Source organism: Pistacia vera, unplaced genomic scaffold, assembly GCF_008641045.1.
Source record: "Pistacia vera cultivar Batoury unplaced genomic scaffold, PisVer_v2 Contig348, whole genome shotgun sequence".
Taxonomy (NCBI): Eukaryota; Viridiplantae; Streptophyta; class Magnoliopsida; order Sapindales; family Anacardiaceae; genus Pistacia; species Pistacia vera.
The window spans coordinates 367,779-390,203 of NW_022196166.1; positions in this window are offsets into that span (position 1 = coordinate 367,779).

Below are 22,425 nucleotides of genomic sequence, written 5' to 3' on the forward strand. Positions count from 1 at the left end.
ACAACCATCCCTTCTGATGGTGGAAATCCAATCATGGATCATCATCAACTCAATAACAATTCCATCCACAAATCTCAAGCATATAAACTCATGAAGATTCATATAAAACAATCTCTACGCTTTATTTGCTCAAACAAGGGTTAGGGTTGGATTTACTTACCTTGTGCTTGAGTAATTCCACTAAGATCTCTCTTCTATGGTAGACTTGTTCTTGCTCTAAACCCTAAGCATAAACACTATAAGAATTCAACACTTTTACAAATTAATCTCATATCTATAATAAGAATCCTTACCTTTTGATGCTTAGGATCAAATCTCTACCAAGATCCAACCAAAAGCCTTACTAATCTTCCTTGGAAATTTGATGAAAAGATGAGAGAATTGGAGAGTAGAAGTGGCGTGTGGGGTGTAGAGAATGGGAGGGTTTGTGTGATTCAACCCTTAACATCTCATATAAATACACATTCTTTCCCATTTTGCCCTTGCACTTTCTTGAAAATTCCATCTTTGCCCTTTAATTCATTACAAATACACCCCTATCTCCAATGCATTCTCCATGAAATTTTCTTACTTTTCACTCCTCACTTTTACTACTAATTAGGGGTAGAATGGTCACTTTGCCCCTAAGGAAAAATTCTCTAGAAACTTCTCAAAAATTTCAGCTAGCCCTTAGCCCCGGCAAAGATTTTTCTTTGCCCTAGCGAAAAATTCCAAAGCATACGTCATTTCGACGAGATTTATTCTGTGCCCCGACGAAGTCAACAATGTTCCAACTTCGCCAATCCTTTACCAAATTCAGGGCAACCAAACAATATTACAAGCATACAAGCTTAACTAAGGGAAAACTAACAACATGAAGAGCCAATAGGCATATTTAAGCTACGTACCTCGAAGTTGGCATTACACTTAGCCATCAGTAGAAGAATAAGTTGTTGCTATTCTGGACTGTTTATTCATTTTTCAAATTGGACAGGGACTAAACATAATTTTATGAAGTTTAGGGACGAATGGAAACTCTATAAAATTAAAGTGTTAAAGTGAAATTTACCCAACAATTCAAATATGGTAAATTTGAATTTATGCATTCTATGATTGGTGTCTATTATGCGTGGTGTTTGGTACTCGCCCACAGACCTTAGGTATTATTATTTTGGATTTGTTTGTTTTAAATAGGGTCTGCGTGTCCTACCTTACCTCCCATTCTTTAATGTAAATTCTCTTCTCATCTAAAGCCCCTCAAATGTAACTCAAGGTTTCTTTAAATTTATTTGTAGAGTAGAATAAGCTTTGAAGACGAGGCAAAGGTGTGATGAATCCCAAAGATGTTTTATTCTTTATAATAGAATAATAAACCTAGGGTGACCTACCAACTTCCTCTAAGCTCAAGGAAATTGGTGTTAGAATGTTCATGTTCCAACACGAGTTTATGGAGTGTCTTATTTGTATAAGCATGCTAAGGTTGAATGCCGAATGATAACATTCTAAATAAGATAATAAAATGGTGAGATTTTAAAGCATGAACTGCTCATAAAAGATATTAAGTCAAAAATAAATCAATCCTTCCATCCCATGGGATTAATCAAACCATCGTTCATCGTGGTCTTACTTTTCCCCGCAGGGAGCCACTTCTACCTTTGGGAGGTTAATCATCAATAAACTTTTTCCTTAATGGTGATGGGTTATGACTTAACTAGGTGTACTTTCCCCCCTGAGAGGTCAAATTAGGAATGATGGGATTTTGGCCCACTAGGAAGACTGATGGACCTTCCCGAGTTTAATAATAGGGCTATTAACTTGAATAAAAATAGTGGGAGCTTATTAATTGATGAAATGCCTTATTAATTAATAAAAGATTATTAACTCTATTTGATTTGTACTTGTAGATTTACATTATGACTGCCAATAATCTATCATTGTGATCAATAATCAAAACGAAAAGCAGGTTCGATGGTACAAACTTCACTAGCTAGTATAGAAATCTTCAGATTATACTCAAGTTAGAAAAGAAGTTGTACATCCTAGATGAGCCTATTATGGAAGCACTTGAACCCGAAGCTACTTAGGAAACTATAAATGCTTATAGAAAGTATCTAGATGATGCTGATATTGCACAATGTATTGTACTTGCATCGTTGACACCTAATCTACAAGAGCAACATGAGAATTTGGATGTTGGCCCCATCATCACACATCTCAAAGAGCTCTTTCAGAAGCATGCTAGGCTCAAACGTTATGAGGTGTCAAAGGCATTATATAGATGTCAAATGACTGAGGGAACCCCAGTAGGCTTGCTTGTAGTCAAGATGATTAGCTACATACATAAGCTTGAAATACTGGGATTTGGTATAGAGGCAGAACTATTAATACATCTTGTTCTGCAATCCTTGCTTTATTCCTTCTCCCAATTCATAATGAACTTCAATATGAATTCTATGGAGAAGTCTCTCTCAAAGCTCCTGAATATGTTGAAGACAGTAGAGAAGGACATGAAGAAGTCCAAGTTAGTGATGCTAGTTGACGCTGCACCATGGAAAGGAAAGGAGAAGCGAGGTAAAGGAAATGCCAAAGGCAAATCCAAAGCTCAACCCCAAGATGTCCTTAAACCTATTGGAGGTGTGAGCAATGATGGAAAGGTTGTTTGCTTCCATTGTGGCAAGCCTAGTCATTGGAAAAAACATTTCAAGGCATTCCTAGCAAGCAAGCAAAAAGAATAAGCCTGCATCTTCTTCTAAAGATATGTACATGATTGAAATCAATGTATCTCCTATTAAATCTTGGGTTAACATAGGATATGTTTCTCATATTTGCACTTCTGTGTAGGGACTATGACGGAGTAGACTATTTGGTCGAGGAGAGGTGGACCTACGAGTTAGGAATGGAGCATGTGTTGCTGCATTAGTCATCGAAGATTATTATTTATGTTTGCCTTCGGGCCTTGAACTAGAACTTTAAGTTGTTTTTATGTTCCTTCAATTTCAAAGAATATTATTTTTGTGTTCACTTTAAACAACGTTAGATATCAATTTATGATAACTAATAGACTGATGTCAATTAGTTTAAATGGTATTCAATATGCAATTGCAAGATTACATAATGGTTTGTATGTTCTAAGAGTTAAAAAATATTGAGATTTTCAATCTAGAGAATAAGAAAGCCAAGGTTGATGGCTTTAATCAAACTTACCTATGGCATTGTAGGCTTGGAATTGTGAACCAGACTCACATAGCAAAACTCATAAGGATAGAGTTTTGGACCCATTTGACTTCAAGTCTTATGAGGTATGCAAGTCATGCCTAGTGGGCAAAATGACCAAGTCACCTTTTATTGGACACAATGAAAGGGCAAAGGAACTGTTAGGCATCATCCATAGTGATGTATGTGGACCATTATCAGTACAAGCCAGAGGTGGATATTCTTACTGCATCACGTTTACTGATAACCTTAGTAGATTTGGATATGTCTACTTAATGAGACATAAGTCTGAATCCATTGACAAGTTCAAGGAATTCAAGAACGAAGTACAAAATCGATTGGGCAAGAATATCAAGGTTCTCTGATCTGATAGGGGAGGAGAATACTTGAGCTCAAAATTTGATGCATACCTTAAGGAATGTGGGATTATATCTCAACTCACACCTCCTTATACACCTCAGCACAATGGAGTGTCTGAGAGAAGGAATCGAACCTTGTTGGATAGTTTGATCAATGAAAAGTTTTATAGATTTACCCATATCGTTCTAGGGCTATGCCTTAGAGGGTGTGACATATACACTAAATCGTATACCGTCGAAATCAATGGATAAGACACCATATAAAATATGGAATGGGTGTAAACCCATTTTGTTTGATCTAAGAGTTTTGGGTTGTGACACTTATGTCAAGAAATTGACTTTGAACAAGCTTGCCTCAAAGTCAGAGAAATGTATTTTTACAAGGTATCCTAAACAAACAAGGGGATACTATTTTTACAATCTAGTTGGGCAAAAAGTTTTAGTTGCTTGAACTAGAGTCTTCTTAGAGAAGGATTTCCTTCAAAGAGAAGATGGTGTAAGAAAGGTAGAACTCGATGAAGTTCTAGAACCACAAGATACATCAAACGACGGACAAGATGATGTGTTATTAGCATGGTTGAGCATCATAAGGAGATCGCTCCACAGGGAGTGGAACAAAGGAACCTCTAACACAAGAGCCTTGCAAGTTTGGGAGAATATGTCATAAGGCTGAGAGGTATGGTTTTCTCATGACTCAAAGTGGTGACGTATTGGTCTATCAAGACTATGAGCCTAGAACTTACAACAACGCTTTGTTGAATCCAGATTTCACAAAATGGCTTGATGCCATGGCATCTGGTATAGACTCCATGTATTAGAACCAAGTATGGGATCTAGTGGACCCACCCGAAGGAGTCAAACCCATAAGGTGGAAATGGGTCTTCAAGAAGAAGATTGACATGGATGGGAATATTCAAACCTATAAGGCACAGCTGGTAGCAAAAGGTTTCCAACAAAAGCATGGGATTGACTATGATGAAACATTTTTTCTAGTAGCAATGCTAAAGTGTAAACCCCACGTCAACGTTCCAATGCTATAAGGTATGTAATTATACCCTTAAAATGATTTTTTATCAATAAAGGGTAAAATGGTCATTTTGCATGCATTATGAGACATGAATGTTGTAAAGTGTTAGGAATTGATGGTACTGATAAGAAATATGGTTAAAGTGTCATGAAGGAGGTTAGTAGGGTTAAATGGCATAAACGGTTCCCAATAGGTATAATGGTCTTTTCACAATAATTTATAGGAATCAAGTATCCATAAAAGTGTATTATGGGTAAATTAGTTAATTATCTTATGGAATTACTTGGTCACCAAGTAGAAAAGAGAAGTCAAATGGAATTAAATGAGTGTAATAATTATGTTGTAGTAGAAATGACCAAAATGCCCTTATATGCAAAATTTATACCAAATGACTTATATATCTAACTTTTGATGGCCAATCCCATTGGGGAATTTAAAAAATTAAATGTTTATAAGATTTTTTTTTGGTTAAGTCGGCCAACACTTTTAGAACACCAAACTTTCTTCTTCAAGTCTTATTTTCCTCCATTAAAGGCTTTAATTCAAGCTTTCTCTCTTCAAAATTTTCATAGGATTTCAAGTTGAATTTTGAAGGAGATAACCATCCACCTTAAAGAACTTCAATTTCATGGTTTAAGGTTAGTTTTAAAACCCTAGTTTATTGTGATTTTTAGTTAAAAGAGAAATTCATAAGTGGTTATGTGTGTAAGGTACAAAGGGTGAGCCTTTGGAGCTAAGGAGGAGTGTCTTCGTGCTTTGAATACTAAGGTAAGGAGAAAATAAAATCACCCTTATGACTAACATTGATAACACCTAGGGTTGATGAAATTTACATTTATTTATGTTAATTTGATTGTGATGCTATGTTTTGGTTATGGATTGTTTAAATGGGTGTGTTGGTTAGTGTATGTGTGCATATGGAGGATAATTATGCCAATTAAGAGATTTGTAGTTGGACGATGCCTTGGCACATTTGGTTTTGTAAAAAGGGAGGTTTTTATGGCCATTTAAGAGATTTGTAGTTGGACGATGCCTTGGCACATTTTGGTTTTGTAAAAAGGGAGGTTTTTATGGCCATTTAAGAGATTTCTAGTTGGACAATGCCTTGGCACATTTTGGTTTTGTAAAAAGGGAGGTTTTTATGGCCATTTATACTTAGAGTGATATGGCAAATATTATGACTTTTTACGACTTATACTGAACATGCTTCGCTGCATTAGTCATAACTAAAGTTATAAAAGTTGGATTGAGCTGATTCTTGATGGATTAAAAATTTGAGAAATAGACCTAAAATGTTTATGTTTTAGCTAAGAATCAATTTGAATTGGAAGATGAGGAAAAAATTGCTTGAAAGTGACGAACTGTATGGCATCCACTTCCTTAATAAAAAAAACTCCCATCTTTTTTATAATTTCTAATAAACCACTGAATAATCCTATGGTCTAAAAAAAATTTGATAAAAGGCACCTGTTGAAATTCCTTGTGTTTTATGAGAAATTGAATGAATTAGGTTAATGAATTTAATAGGAAAATATTCATGTCAAGGAGTTTTGCAAAATTGATTGATGAATTGTGCAATTAGCCAAGGGTACATTTTGAATGAATGAATAGTATGATTGAGCGTGGGAGATGTATCCCATATGTTTGCATTCATAATGATAATGCATATAACTTATTTAGTTGACTTATGAAAAAATTTATGAAATGTTAAAGAATGAATTCCATGAGTCTCTTGAGGTGTAAACCAAGATCAGAGGAATGGAATCTTTGTGGAAACCATGAGTCCTTTGAGGTGACGACCAAGAACAAGGTAAAGGTTCAAATGAATCCGATCGGATAATAAAGACTATTGAAAATGTCAAGTACAAAGACAAAAGAAATAGGTATGACATGTTTATGAATATTGCATAAGTCATATATGTTCTATGTTATATTATGTATGGTTATGTTATGACTTATGTTCATGAGGAAAGTCCAAAGTGTATGACATGTTTTATGAACTTGATAATGTCAATGAATGAAGGTCATGTCTTGTAGATAGGTAAGGTCCTGAGTAATATGCTTGTATAATGAACCTTAATAGTTTATAAGTGGCCATATTCCTATACTGAGCAATTAGCACTCACCCCACGAATTTTTTTAAAATGTTTTGCATGTAATGATTAAAGCTTGAAGGTGGGAGAGGCTACTAGGGAATGATATGCGCATGAAGGAATGCTTTTGCTATGTTTTGAGTTTTGATGTGAAATGACATCAAATCTTATGGATATTGAAGTAAATATGTTTTAATAAACCTAATATGACCATTTCCTTGTCAAATGAATGAAAAAGGTTAAATGATTTTAGTAAATGACATTATATACTTATGTTATTAACTCTGTAGGATGCTAAATTTCTTAAATCATTTTATGGATATGGGATGTTTAATCATATTTTTTTTTAACGAGACAAAACAAAAAAAAGCATAGGTTTTGAAACAGACTCATTTCCTAGGCATGTCTTTTCTAGGTTCTCAATGGCCAAGGGATACTTAGGAAATACCTGGCTATGGAGGGGTTTTACATAAAGTCCATTAGAATTATGCTAGCTATTGCTGTATACTATGACTATGAAATTGGCCAATGGGTGTCAAAAATGCTTTTGTGAATGGAAACCTTAAAGAGAACATCTACATGACGCAACTAATAAGAGTGTAATTTATATATTTTTATTCCTTCCATATTATGTTTTTTGTTATGTTTTATGCCTAGTTGAGTTGATTAGAGTTTATTTTGTAAGTTTGGCATATTTGGATAGACTTTATGAAATAATTGAGAAAAGATTAGGAAATTCCAGATTTTTTGTTATTCTGACCAATGCTGCATTTTTCAGGTTTTTCATGGAGTTAGATTTCTCGATTGCAAAAGTGTTCTTCAGAAAAAGTAAAGTGGACGAATCAAGCTTTCCAAGAAGTATTATGGCGAGAATCGGAGTTCGTTTGGGACATCATTAGTTGTTGCAAAACTGGACCTGGAATCCTATTTGCGGAAGGATTTCCTGGCTGAGTATTGAGTCTTCGAATGGGCCTAACTGGAGCTTCAGATATCTAAAGCAGGTGATTCAAAAGCCCAAATTCATCTACACATCCAGGACTACAACTTTTATGAAGTGACCAAGCCCAGAAGAGTTCTTTTACATTGCAAGAATCCTGGTGCAAGCTGGATTATGAATTCTATTTTCCATATCTGATAAGATTTTGACAGTTTTGGAAGTCTATCGTTTAGCAAAGATCTAGGAAAGTAATTTCCGTGATTCCTGGGGAAAAATTAAGGAAAAAATACATTATTTATTTATGAGTTGTTAGGTTAAACAGGGAGAGAACAGCAGTAGAGTTTAGTTTTTAGTTTTTTTACTTTCTACGTCAAGATGTGCGGCTGATCTTTCTTCTTCAGTTCAAGAGGATTTTGAAGCCTGAATTCATGTCATTGGTGTAACTTAACTTCAATAACATTGTTCTCAATCTCATTCTTATTGGAATTGTTTATGTTATTCTGTTTTAATTGTTTATGAATTTTGTTTGGGTGATTTAGTAATGGCTTGCTAAATTGTTTAATCGGAATTTTATCTGTTAGAATCAGGAATTGTGATACGTAATTGTCCTCTTTCTATTCAATGAGTAACACATGATGATAGATGATTACGGACAAGTTTTCAGTCTGTCACCTTGAATAACATAACCTAAGTTAAATAATCCGATCTTGCGTGATTGTTGCTTGGATTGATCTATTTTCCTAATTCTTAAGGCTGCCATTGAATTAAACTTAGAGAGCTTATTCTAGGTTGTTCAAGGGTTAGGATCTAGTTGAAGAGCTTATTTCAGTAGTGAGAATTAAGGGAAAATTCAGGTAACAGAGCTTGTTGTTTCCTAGGGTTAATAATTCCACAATAACGAGATAGAATAATGTTACGGTTAGTTCGTGTCCAATGCATGTTTAGGTGGATCTTGAACCGAGAACTGGTTGTTTTTATTTTGATATTTTCTACCATTGGAGATTTATTTGTTTCACTTTAGATTGCATTGATTACAACCCCTTTCATTATTCTGCTATCGTGTTTACTGTTTAGGATTTTATTTTATTTTCCTATTGCCTTCGTTGTGGTTATTGGCATAGAATATAGGATTTAATCGAATCATTCCCTATGGGATCGACCCTTGCTCACCCTATATACAATTTAGTAGTTAGGTCAGTAAGGTTAATTAATTTGGTGCATTCGACACGCTACCAGCAACCTGATGGTTTCTAATAGACAAGCAAGGAAGGTATGCAAGTTGAAGAGATTCATTTATGGACTCAAGCAAGCATCAAGGAGCTGGAACATTCATTTTGATGAATATGTAAAGGAATTTAGGTTTATACAAAACAAAGATGAGCCTTCTGTATACAAGAAAATCAGTGGGAGTGTAGTGGTGTTCCTAGTGTTGTATGTCGATGACATATTGATCATTTGGAATGATATACCAAACTTGCAAATGGTAAATACTTGGTTATCCAAGTGCTTCTCCATGAAGGACTTAAGGGAAGCAAGCTACATCCTCAGTCTAAAGATCCATCATGATAGATCTTGTAGGTTGTTGGGCCTAAGTCAAAGTACATACATTGACAAAGTATTGAAAAGATTCTGTATGGAAGATTCAAAGAAAGGTTACCTTCCAATGTCACATGGCATGTATCTCTCTAAGGATATGGGTCCTAAAACACAAGAGGAGAGAGATAGGATTGGAGGTATTCCTTATGCTTTGGCAGTAGGATCCATAATGTATGCCATGTTATGTACTAGGTTTGATGTCTTATATGCCTTGGGCATCTATAGTAGATATCAATCAAATCCAGGTTAAACATACTGGACAGTAGTCAAGAACATGCTTAAGTACCTTAAGAGGACTAAGGATATGTTTTTGGTCTATGGAGGAGAAGATGATCTCACTGTAAGAGGATACATTGATGCCAGTTTTCAAACTAAAAAGGATGACTATCGATCGCAGTTAGGTTACGTATTCTAGCTTAATGGGTCTGTAATTAGCTGGAAAAGCTCAAAACAAAGCACTGTAGTGGATTCTACAATAGAAGTCATAGCTCAGGCTAAAGAACCACAATCTCACCAAAGGTCCAAGCACATACTCCATGTAAAACCCTCCTCCAATTAGGTATCCTCTGAATATCCCTCAATGAGAATCCCAGGGATACATGTCTAGAGAACGAGTTGTATTTAGAAAAAAACCTATGTAAGGATAATAATAATAATATCTAAAACATGCATATAAAATGTCATACAGGATCCAAACTTACAATTTCAAAACTTTAAGAATTTATCCATAAAATACACAATCGAAACATATTTATAGGGTGGAAGATTCCAAAAGGTGTTTCACAAATATTTATCATTTACATTATTTACATCAAGATAAAAACATCGAGATGACAATAAATCATCTCCTCTCACATGTAGCCCCGCTGTCTCTAGCATCCTTCGCTTCTGGTCTACCTGCAAAGCAACCAACAATAAAAGGGTGAGCGCTAATCGCTCAGTAAGGAATGATCCATTTCATTCTAAATGTGCTATTTGACCTTTACTTAAACATATTTGTTAACGCATCACTTATCTTTTACATCTAGGGATACTTCCCCTTTTATTTTTATTTTTCCTTTCTATTTCATATGTCTTTCATCATTTTATGGCTATATAAACATCAATGCATACACGTAAAAATAAGTATGTAAACATAGTACACGCACATTACATGTCATGATATAACATCTAAATATCATCTAACATGAGTATAAATCATCTCATGATATAAATAACATCATAACTCATGTAGTGCAACTAAAATGCCTATAGCATTTAATGTGTAGCCATCACTTTTCTTAGCATCTTAAGCACTTCATATCAGCCTCAAATTCATCTAGATCTCATATCATGATAGGCGTGCTTACACTTTATTAACATCTAAAGCATATATTCATCTTTCCTCAACCGTATAACAGGATATGCTTACGCGTTTCCCATCATGTCTATATGCATCTCTAACATCTTATGGCATGTATACATATTTTGGTGAGCTTAATGCTTTTATTCATCTGGATTATCAATCTATTTACATGACCTCTTGCCACATACATCATCTTAAAACATGTATTACATTGCATCTTCATGCCATTTCATAACATTAATCATGCATTAAATCATGACCATGTATATCTTTCAAAGATCATCTAACTAATGGGTAAACCTTAGTACATGGATAATTACAATAGTACAATTAATAACTTCATAATCATAAGAATTGACCATGTTAAATCTTAAACTTTAATAACTAGTTTATACTTCGGCCATTTTCCATCCACTTCTCAATAAACTGGCTCTTGGCATAAACAGAAATGTTATGGTCTGTGTCTTAACTTTGTAATGCTTCAAGAATCATCTCATTTAGATTTTTATAACTCATGTTATGGTCGAAATACTGAAGCATGTTTAACATAACCCCTAAGCTTACTAAATCGCATTTTTCATATTAACTATGCCACATCAATTCCTATTGACAATTAACCAATATGCAACTTATGGTCAAATAAACCTCCCTTTTTCTTTAACATCTTAAAGGAAGTGTAAACTTCATTCCCACAATCATCCATTATGTTATAACATTGTAAGCTCATGCAAACAACACCTCAACACATCAAATAGCACCATTCAACATCAGTGGCCTCCAATACTACAAGTTTTGCACAATCAGCATCCACACTCATTTTCTTCAATCAAACAACAATCATAAAACATAAATAGCAATAACTTCATGTATAATGAATCAAGGCAATAATAGAATAAATGAGTTCAACTACACTTGCCATCAACTAATTCTATGCCTTAAAGCCTTAATTTAGTTTCATAAAAATCTACAAACCCTAGCATGTACCGCCCTCGAGGTACGTTGTTATTGTTTCCTCTTTCGCCCTTAATCGAGTTGGTTTTTGTTATTTGTTTGTTTGAGTGTTATGTTGAATGCTGCCCTGAAATTGGTTGAAATAGAAGAATTGAGCGTACCAAGCTTCGCCGGCGAAGAAGAGTTCTCGCCGCGGCGAAGATGGGTTGAGCCAAGGGTGAAACTCTCTGGACAGTTTCGCCGCGGCGACAAAGGTTTCTTCGCCGCGGCGACGGGCCGAATTTCATGTTGGTTGAGTTTTAGAACTTTTCTTCCCTAAGGACAATTTGACCTTTCTACCCCTAATTAGCAGGAAAAGTGGGGAGTTAATTGTAAGGATTTTTCATGGAGAATGTGTTGATATGGGGGTGTTTGTAATGAATCAAAGGATATAGATGGAATTCCCAAAGAAGAGTAAGGCAATATGGGAATGCTTTGTTATACATTTCATTAAAAAGGGATTAGAATTAACAAACCCCTCATTTCTTCTCCTCAAACGCAGCACTCCATTCTTCTTCCTCCCAACTTCTCTTCTCTCTTGATCAAGGATTTCCAGATTTTGAAGTGATTTGGGGTATAGAAAGCAACCTAAGGCTTCCTAAGGTAAGGATTTCTCCTTAAGTTGTGTGATTGTAATTTTAGCTCATTTTGATTTGAGTTTTCATTCTTTTGGTTAAGAGTAGAGAGAATAGCCAAGAAAGCCAAGTGGAAAGAGATTTGGTGAGTCTCTCCAAGCAGTAAGTAAAACCCAACCCAAGTTGAGATTTTATAATTTCTTGATTAGGGTTTTGATAGATTTGATGTATGTTTGATATACATTAATATGGCATGTATGAAGGATTAAATAGAGATTTCTATGCTTTGTGAATGTTAATACCTTGTAAATATGAGAAGGGGTTGTTGGATTGGCAAGGTAGTGGAGATGGATTTGAAGGGGTTGTATGAAACCCTTTTGGAAGTGTTTTATTTGACAGGTTATTATGGCTTTGTGAAGGGTTTTTCCCCATTTTGGATGGTTGGAAAAGTTTTAGATTCATGGCTATGATAGAGTTTTATAGTGCACATAGTTTTGATGATGCCTAATAGAGAATTAGTGTGAGTAATGAACCTTAATTCTTGCAACATGCATGTTGGCATTTCACAAGTGCATTAGTAGAGATAAATCATCCTGTGCATTTTGTATATGCATTAACAAGTGACCTAAGAAAGAGTAGGGAACTTTGTGTATAGAAATACCCTATGAGTAGAGAGCTTAGTGAGTAAAATTCCCTAAGGGTAGAGAGCATTGAAAAATGCTACAATAGATGAGTTAGAAGAGTAGTATAGTTGGGATGATGCTTTGTGATCATCACCCGACCGTTATGGGAATCGGATTGATGCTTTGTGATCATCATCCAATAGCCTTGGAGAGATGGGTCGATGCTTAGTGATCGTCACCCAATGAGTAATAGGAATGGGTAGATGCTTGTGCACCTACCCGATTAGTTAGAGATATGTAGGTTGATGCTGTTGTGTCATCATCCAATGGCTAGTAAGGCGGGTTGATGCTTTGTGATCATCACCCGATAGTGACTAGAGACGGGTAAATGCTTGGTGATCATTACCCAAAATTCATGAGGAACGGGTAGGTGCTAGGTGATCTCCACCCGATAGCTAGGAGGAACCGAGTTGGTGCTTTGTGATCCTTACCGGTAGTCACTAAGGAAGGGTTGGTACGTGTTGAATTCCACCCGATAGCCATAAGAGTGAGATGGTGCTGTGTGAACGCCATCCGCCGTACCTCCGGTAAGATGGGCCATGATGTTATTAGAAACAGAATAGAACAAAAATAGACACAGATTAGAAAAGGAAAGAATTAAGAGTCACACACGGGGACAGACAGTTAGAGAGTTTTACTTACTGAGCATTATTTGTGCTCACCCCGTTATTCTCCTTTGTGGATGCAGGTTCTAGGTGATGATGCGGTTGGAGGGGCGTCGGCGCGCGAGAAGCAATAGCTACACTGTTCCCCTATTTTGTCTTTTAAAATGCACTTTTGTAAACAGTAACCTTTGTGTATAAAAGACATGTGAATTGTAATGAAAAGAAACGTTTTGGGCCCAATTTTCCATTGTTAATTGCATGCATAGTACTAGTTTTCAGTAGGTGTTACATAGCATAAACCCTAAAGTCATGGGAGGTTCTTCCTTACCTTTTAAAGAATTCCTCCAACAAATCCTTCGCCTTTGTCTTCTTTTACACCTTAATCCTACATATACAACATTATACTTCAACATCTACTTCAAATCTTCAAATCACATCAAAACTAAAGTTTTTAATCCTTACCTTAAACCCTTAAAATTGAAGATCCAAGGCTCCTATCTTGTTGTCCTTGAAAAATTAAGCAAAACTCTTTTAAAACTTAGAGAAAGAAAGGTTGTTTCATGGAAGATTTGAGAGAAAATGGAAGAAATTTGAGAGAAAATGGAAGAAATGTTGAAGAAATGCTCTCTCCCTTGGCTTGAACGAATTTCATCTCATTTATAGGAAAATATTTCTTTTATTTGCCAAAATTATCCTATCGGCCCTATTATTTTAATTATATAACTCATAAGTCCTTAATTCTTTATATAAGGGCATTTTGGTCATTTCACACTACACATAATTATTACTTAATTAATGTCATTAAATGCAATTAAGCCTACTCATCTTTGACTTTTTCAATGCTTATCCATAGGCAAAATGACCATTTTGCCCCTAATGCCTTTTTATGGATAATTGATTCATACCGTTCCAAATGAATCGACTATTTTGCCCTTAGCTAGATTTTATGCTTTTTAACATAAAATTAACATCTAAAGGACTATTTTGAGTTAGGAACATACCTTTGACATCTTGGGTCCAGCAATACCATCTCATTAGAGAAATTGTGAAGAGAGGTGACATACAAATCAACCAAGTACCTACTGACGATAACATCGCAAACCCACTTACGAAAGCTTTGTCGCAGCAGAAGCATGATAGACATATAGCATCATATGGGATCAAACGTATGAATGATTGGCTATAATGCGATTTGGAAATTGTTATAGTAGGTGCACTAAAGCCAACGATTTAGCTCTTGTAAACTCATTTCAAATTAATGAATAAAAGGCATCGCTTATTAATGAGCATATGCTGTAGCATCTATTTACTACGCATAAAGAAAATGGCATGTGTCCTTAGAAAGGTTGGAACCAGTGATGAGGGAATTAAGTGTTATAAATCTTAATTGTGAGAACCCTATGAGCACAAGGTGGCCTTTCTTAAACTGTTCATAGTCATAGTATAAATTTGACCAACGACACAAATTATACGGAGAGACTATCATCGCGTTGAATGACCCTATCGAAAGTAGTGACAGATCTCACATGTCAAGGTTGGGGGCATCAACCTGGTACAATGCATGGGTGCTTGCTTGTGCAAGTACACTGAATTGACCCATAAGAGGATTCCACATGAGATGGTAAACGTAATGTCTGTGGAATATATCCTCTTATAGATGGTGACGCATGTGGTCCTTTGACTTGAGATCACTAGAGTGTTATATGTAAATATCGATGTGATTTGACATTAGCCTAACATCGTCTCTTTTAGGGATTACTAGAATGGTGGTGATTGGTTACATCGAGAAATACACTATGGCTATGGTGGATCAACAAAGGATTCATCACTCCTGGTTACAGGAGATCTTATCTCAATAAGATATTTGGTTAAAGAACAATGACCTTAAATCTGTGGCCACGATGAAATCGAGTTGGTGCTTGAATTTAATAGTTGTTAGATTCAAGGACCAAATATAGAACAAGTCAAGGTGGCTTTTAAGGTAGACACTATTTCTGTACCTCAAACCTTGATAAGATAAAAGATGATGAAACGGATCAAATTGCATGGTAACCATACCGAAGACAAGGTAAGCCTAAATCGCTGATTCTTTGCTTATTGGGGAATCATGATGCCTTGCTAGAGGCTAATCTTAATTGGTGTAGAAAAACACTAATTGCTTGATGCTTAATTCGTTATCGGGGCACTATCGGCAAAGTGAAGAGCCTTCGGGTCACACACATACAAGGTAGTTAAGTGAGAAATGGAAATGGAAGGACAATCTTGTCCTTGGGCTGAAAAGGGTATTTCGATTATTTAGGAGTCTAGGGACATTTTTGTCATTATAGCTGAAAAGGGCACTTTGGTAATTTTGCTAAGGGGTTGACGCCATTATCCAATTTATTGGGAGAATTTTTAGCAAAATTGAAATCATATTAATTTTAATTAATATGGAGAATATTTATTTAATTTTATTAAATATATATTTACACCCATATATTAAATATTAAAAATATATATAAACATATATGGATTAAATAAATAGTAATATTTATTTAATTAGAGTATGGATTTATATAAGAAATAAATAAATAGGAATATTTATTTAATTAACATTCATATTTTAGGTGAATATTTTTAAGAGTTCTAATCCCTTATATCAAGGATTGCAATCCAATTCAAATAGGAATTAAAAGGATTGTAATCAAATCCAAATAGGAATTAAAAGGATTGTAATCAAATCCAAATAGGAATTAAGGATTTACAATCCTTATTGGACTCTTATTTGGGATTGTCCATATAAAGGGTCATTGGATTTTATTTTAAGAGAGCTATTATCATAAAGTTAATTTTGCAAATTAAATAGCAAAATTAACTCTCCCAATAACCCTAGCCAGCAACCCTAGAGAGAGAAATTATCTTTCTAAATTTTGCCACCTCCCTTAAGCCCTACGATTGATCTAGTAGTCAATCCTAGGGTGATCTCAAGCCTACCTTTGTGTGGATACCGACGGACTCAATCCTAAGTTGGATTGATAGCAATTAGTTTGAAAGATCCAAAGGAGAAGCCACCAACATAGGTAAATCACATAACCTTGTATGGGTTAAATTATATATGTTGATTATTTAGTCTAAATCGTGATCTTGGGTAACGGGACTGTGCCATAGCAGGAAAATTTTTGTTGTAATTCTGCGCTTGCCACGACATGGTTCCTACATTTTACCCCTTTAAGTAGATCCACCAGAGACCATACCTAGTTCTGGTACATAAATTCCATCTCAGATTTCATGGCTTCAAACCATTTAAAGGAAGTTGGATCCGATATAGTGTCATCGTAGGTTCTGGGGTCATTGTTTTGGTAGACCAATATGTTGCCATGCTGAGTCACAAGGAAACCATATCTCTTGGGATCATGAGGTACTCTTCCGGACCTACGTAGCTCCTATGCGACTTGAGGTGGTTCACTTTGATCCACAGATTGTGGAGTAACCTCCTCACGATGTTCAACCACTTCTTGTGGCATATCTTCTCTTCCTTCATCTAATGTATCTTATGGTTCTAGAACTTCATTGAGTTCTACTTTTCTCCCACTAGTACCTCTTAGAGAAAATTCTTTCTCTAAGAAGACATCGATACGAGCGACAAAAAATTTTGCACTCTTCTGGATGGGAAATAGTATCCTTTTGTCTCCTTAGGATACCCCACAAAAATACATTTATTAGATTTTGGCCCCAGCTTGTTCGAAGTCAATTTCTTGACATAAGCTTTGCAACCCCAAATCTTCAGATAAGACAAGTTGAGCTTTCGCCCACTCCATAGTTCATATGAAGCCTTATCCATAAACTTTGACAGCACACAGTTAAGTACATGAGTCATGGTCTCTAGGGCATAACCCTAGAATGATGTGGGTAGATCACTAAAACTCATCATGGACCTAACCATATCAAGTAAGGTCTTATTCCTCCTTTTAGACACTCCATTATGTTGAGGTGTATACGGAGAGGTGAGTTTTGATACTGTCCCACATTCTTTCAGGTATGTTTAACTCAACTTGCCACACTTGGCATAATTGTTATTTTGAGAATATCCATATTGTCTATTTTGAGAACATATAAAATTATTATGAAACAGTTCCATAACAAATATTATTTATACTAAAAGACAACAATCCATTAGTAATAAAAGCAATATTCTCATTTGTCCAAAGTGGACATAGAACCATCATTTCTAGAAACTGTTGGAAAATCATAATAATCCATTAGTTCCATAACAATCCCGTAGGAAAAGTCAGACAATTAGATCCTATAGCTAATGCAGCATCACGTGCTCCATTTCCAACTAGTAGGTCAACCTCTCCTTTGGCGAGCAATCTACTATGTCGTAGTCCCTACACATCAATGACCCAAGATGTTGAAGGGAGAAGTTAATCTCAATCAAGAACATACCAGAAGAAGAAGTAGCATTCTTCTACCTTTTTGCTGGGAAGGACTTGTAATATTTCGTTCGTGGCTAGGATTCCCACAATGCGGACAAACGCCCTTCCTATCTGTAGTAGTTTCTTCCAATGACTTTTGAGCCTTTTTCATTCACACTTGAGTTAGCTTCAACCAGCATAAATGTCTGACATTTTGATGCCTGACTCAATAGCCTTCAACATATCCAGAAGCTCAAAAAGGGTATTCTTCTTATCATCCTCAATAAAGTCATGGACAAATTGAGAGTAAGAATCTAGCAAACACTGTAATATTAAGTCTATTGTTAAACCCTCATTAAGTCTACATCCCAAAATCTCAAGCTTGTTCATATACTCGGTCAACTTGAGTATATGATCGCCAATTTTGGTACCTTCTTCCATCTTGCATTTGAACAGTGATTGAGACACCATATGCTTCTCACTTTTCTGGAGAGTATAAAGAATGGAAGCTAAGTACGTATTGTAGCACTGCAATCATAGTAATGGTGTCATTGTTTCAAGGACAATGTATCTTGTCCTTTCTACTTTAGCATCATGTGTATGCTTCATATATACATACCCAGCCTCATGGATAGAACTTTCAGTAGGTTCTGGTGACAAAGCCTACTCAATGGTGTATAATCTATCACTTGACTTAAGTATATTGTTTATACTTTTATACTAGTCAACGAAATTCTCACCATTCCATTTGTTTCCTAGTTTAATGATTTGTTGCAATGATGATGGGTTCATATTGCTCATTTAAATGAATCTACAAGTGCAGAATAAGCAAAAGTTATTATCATGTTTATTATTATTATTTAATAAGGTCTTTTATTAAATAATCACTCCCACTATTTTCCTCAAGTCAATAGCCCTCACTATTAACTCGAGAAAGCATGTTGGCTTTCCTAGTGGACTAAGATCCCAACTAGCCCATTTCAAACTTTTGCTTTGGTGAACAAGCCAAAATGGGTTGATTAGGTAGGACAACAAACTTAACTTACATTAGTTGATAGCTTCAACTACTAACCTCTAATGTAAACCAAGCCAACAAGCCAATTACACAATTCAATGGCACAAACCATTGTCCTCAATTGTAATTCTTAGTATCAGTAGAATGGACACTATATGTCACCACATACACTTGTATAGTGCACTTCTCTACTCTACCTATGATATGCTTATCAACCTTCACTTTGGCGAATAAGCAAAACATATCATTTCAGTTGACCCATCACCATTAAGGAAAACTCCAATGAAATTTAACCTCCCATTGGTAGAAGTGTACCCTTCACTTTGGCGAATAAGGTTCCAATGAACAGTGGTTTGATTAAACCTATAGTGATGGAAGGCTTTTATTAATTTGACTTAATATACTTTATCGAGGGATTTTGTGTGCCTCACCAGTTTTATCTCTTTTATCATTTTATAGTCATAACATACACCCTTAGTATGCATACTAAGCATAAAATAAATGTGTTGGTGCATAGCTTTAACTAAAACTGATTCCCTGAGCCTAGAGGAATTGGTAGGTCAAACTATGTTTAATTCCAACTTTGGATTCTTCAAGTAATTCGCCTTCCTCTTCCTTCGCTTTCTCTTCTTGAACATTACACAACTTTCAAACTAAAAGTACAAATCTAATTTTACATATTTGAAAAGAAACCTCGAGTTACATTCGAGGGGAGTGAGATGCGAAAGAGAAGTGCAACGAAGATAATAGAGAAAGGCAGGGCACGCAAGCCCTATTTTAGAATTACATAATCCAAAAATTAAACTAGGTCCGAAGGCTTATGCACCATACACCCCGCATATTCACATACAAGAATCATGCATCAAACAATCAAAATTGAATTCTAATTTGGTTTTATAGATTACGAATTACCCCTTCATGTTTAGCAATATTTTTTAGGTCCAACAATTTTGAAAAATTATAATTTAACTCATTTGATTCAGGCCTCACTCAGTTGGGCCTCCAAAACATTCCCAACATGTAGCAACATATATCCAAAAATTCTAGATTTTTCTTTATTGCACAAAAACACGAAAAAGGCCAAAATTTGGTCCATTGCATCTTTGCGTGGGCTGTCCCGTTTTTCCAGATTTGATATGCATTTTTTGTGTATATTAATTCGAGCCCTTGGCTAAAAATCCAAATGCCAATCAAGGCCAAATGTTGGGGGGCAGTTGGCCAACACAGGGCCACCGATAACAGGGCAAATAGGTTGGGACAGCAGTAACATGCTATTGTGCGTGGGTAGCAACTTTGCAAGGCTATTGCCATGTTGCTGGCAGTAGCACTTGCCAGGGCCGCATGCCTGGACATGCGGGCACCTCCCTGGCACCAAGCAACCCCTAACAGCAGCACTACTATGTTAGAGTAAATGCCCTAGAGCCAATCAAGTATTGTAGAATTGACTCTTTGTAATAATGTTCATTAATCAATAAAAGACATTTTATTCTATATCGCGTAAATCATTATTATTGCAATATGTATTGATATATGTCCTTAGAATGGTAGAACCGTGATGAGGGTATCAAGTGTTTCAAATCTTGATAGTGAGAACCTTATGAGCACATATGGTGGCCATTCTAGAAACATCCGTAGCCCCAGTATTATTCTAAAGTAAGGGCATAGATAATACGGTAAGGCTATCATAGTGTTGAATGACCCTATCGAAAGGCAATGACTGATCTCACTTGTCAAGGTTGTTTAGTGACAACCTGGTGCAACACATGGGTGCTTGTTGTAGGCGGATATACCACAGCAAGTTCACTGTACTGACCCACCAGAGGATTCCATATGGATGGTAACCCCAGTGTCTATGGAACAAATGCTCTAACGAATGTTAGTGCATGTGATCCTTAGACTTAAGATCACTAGAGCGTTTTGTGCACCGACTGGTGTAGTTTGACACTAGCCTAACTCAGTTCTTTTTCAGAGCTGTCAATACAGTGGTGATTGGCTGCATCAAGGAGTGTATCAAGACTATGGTGGATTGACATGAGATTCATCACTCCTGGGTACGGGAGAAGTTATCTCTTGGCGCAATTCAGTATATGGCAATGACACTAAAACTATGGCCACAGTGGGATTGAGTTGTTGCTCTATCCGGATTATAATATAGGTCATTGGTCCAGAAACTGAACACATAATATCGAGAGTAACTGAAGGTTGACACTATTTCTATGCCTTTGTCTCGTCAAGATAACGTATGATGAAAGGATCGAATTATACGGTAACCATATCGTTGACAGGTGGCTACTTTGCTGAATCCGAATCTATCAGGTGGCCATGATGTCTTGCTAAGGGCCAATCTTGTTCTGTTTATTAGTGAGACGATTAATTGGTGTTAATCGTGATACTATACACTGCCGATATGATGAGGAGCCTATGGGTCACACACATAGAAGATAATTTAAGAGCCAGGAAGAAAGAAGGGCGTTTTCGTCTTTTTGGGCGAAAGGGTATTTTGGTAATTTCACAGTGCAATTAAATTTGCTGAGGTCGTAGCCTTTATTTAATTTATTAGAAAAATTAAATAAGTGAAATTACGTTTAAATATGTGTTCGCATATATTTAAATAAATTATCATTATTGTTAAATGTTAATATATATATTAAATATATATTAATTGATTTTAATTGAAGATAATGATGAATTAAAATAAATATCTAATTGGGAGTGTTTGGAAACATGGGGTGTTTGGGTTGGAGCCGAAGCCTATTCCATATGGGAATATGGCAACTAAAATATGACTATAAAAGAAAAAGGTGTGTGTGATTTTTAGAATGATTCATTCTTTGATTAAGAAAGAAAACACACAACCCCAAAAACACTCTCTCCCATGCCACATTGCTTATTTGCTTTGAAATCAAATTCTTTTGATTTTTCTTCTTTGTTCAAGCTAAAGAGGATCTAGCAAATCCCTCTTTAGTTCCTTGTGATTGTCTTCGTGTGGACTTCATCGGTTCGATCCTACACTTGGGTCAGTAGCAAAACATGTTTAGAAATAAAATTGGAGGAGCCCCGAGCATGGGTATGGTTCCTAAACTTCAAACTAATTTTCTGCAGATTCTTATAATGTATCAACTGTAATTTCTGTACCCTGATTTTGGGTTCTAAAGAACGATCTATTATTGTAAATTTTTGTTTTCCGCTACGTAACTGGATCGCTTCCTAACATACTGTGCACTGCAAGGCGCCCAAACGTCACAAGCTTTTCACGCGCGGTGCTGCCTCAATGCACGTTGCTACTCCTCCATTGGCTGCTACCCTTTTTAAAGGGTAGCCACCCATGACCCCTTAAGGGCATATCCATTCAGCATTGAAATCAAGTTTTATTTATTCTTTTAACCTAAAACAGAAACAAAACTGATGCAAAATCTAGCACAAATCTCAACCAAACATGTTAGCAAAATTTCCAGATTTTAATCGGCAAATTAAAATCTCACACAACCGTCATTGACATTAATCAATTAATTGATAATAAAGTCATGAAATTAAGCATAACCTGGCTCTGATACCACTGTAGGTTAACGGATCTATTTCGTAGGGGAATTTTCAAAAAATTATTTAAAGATCCG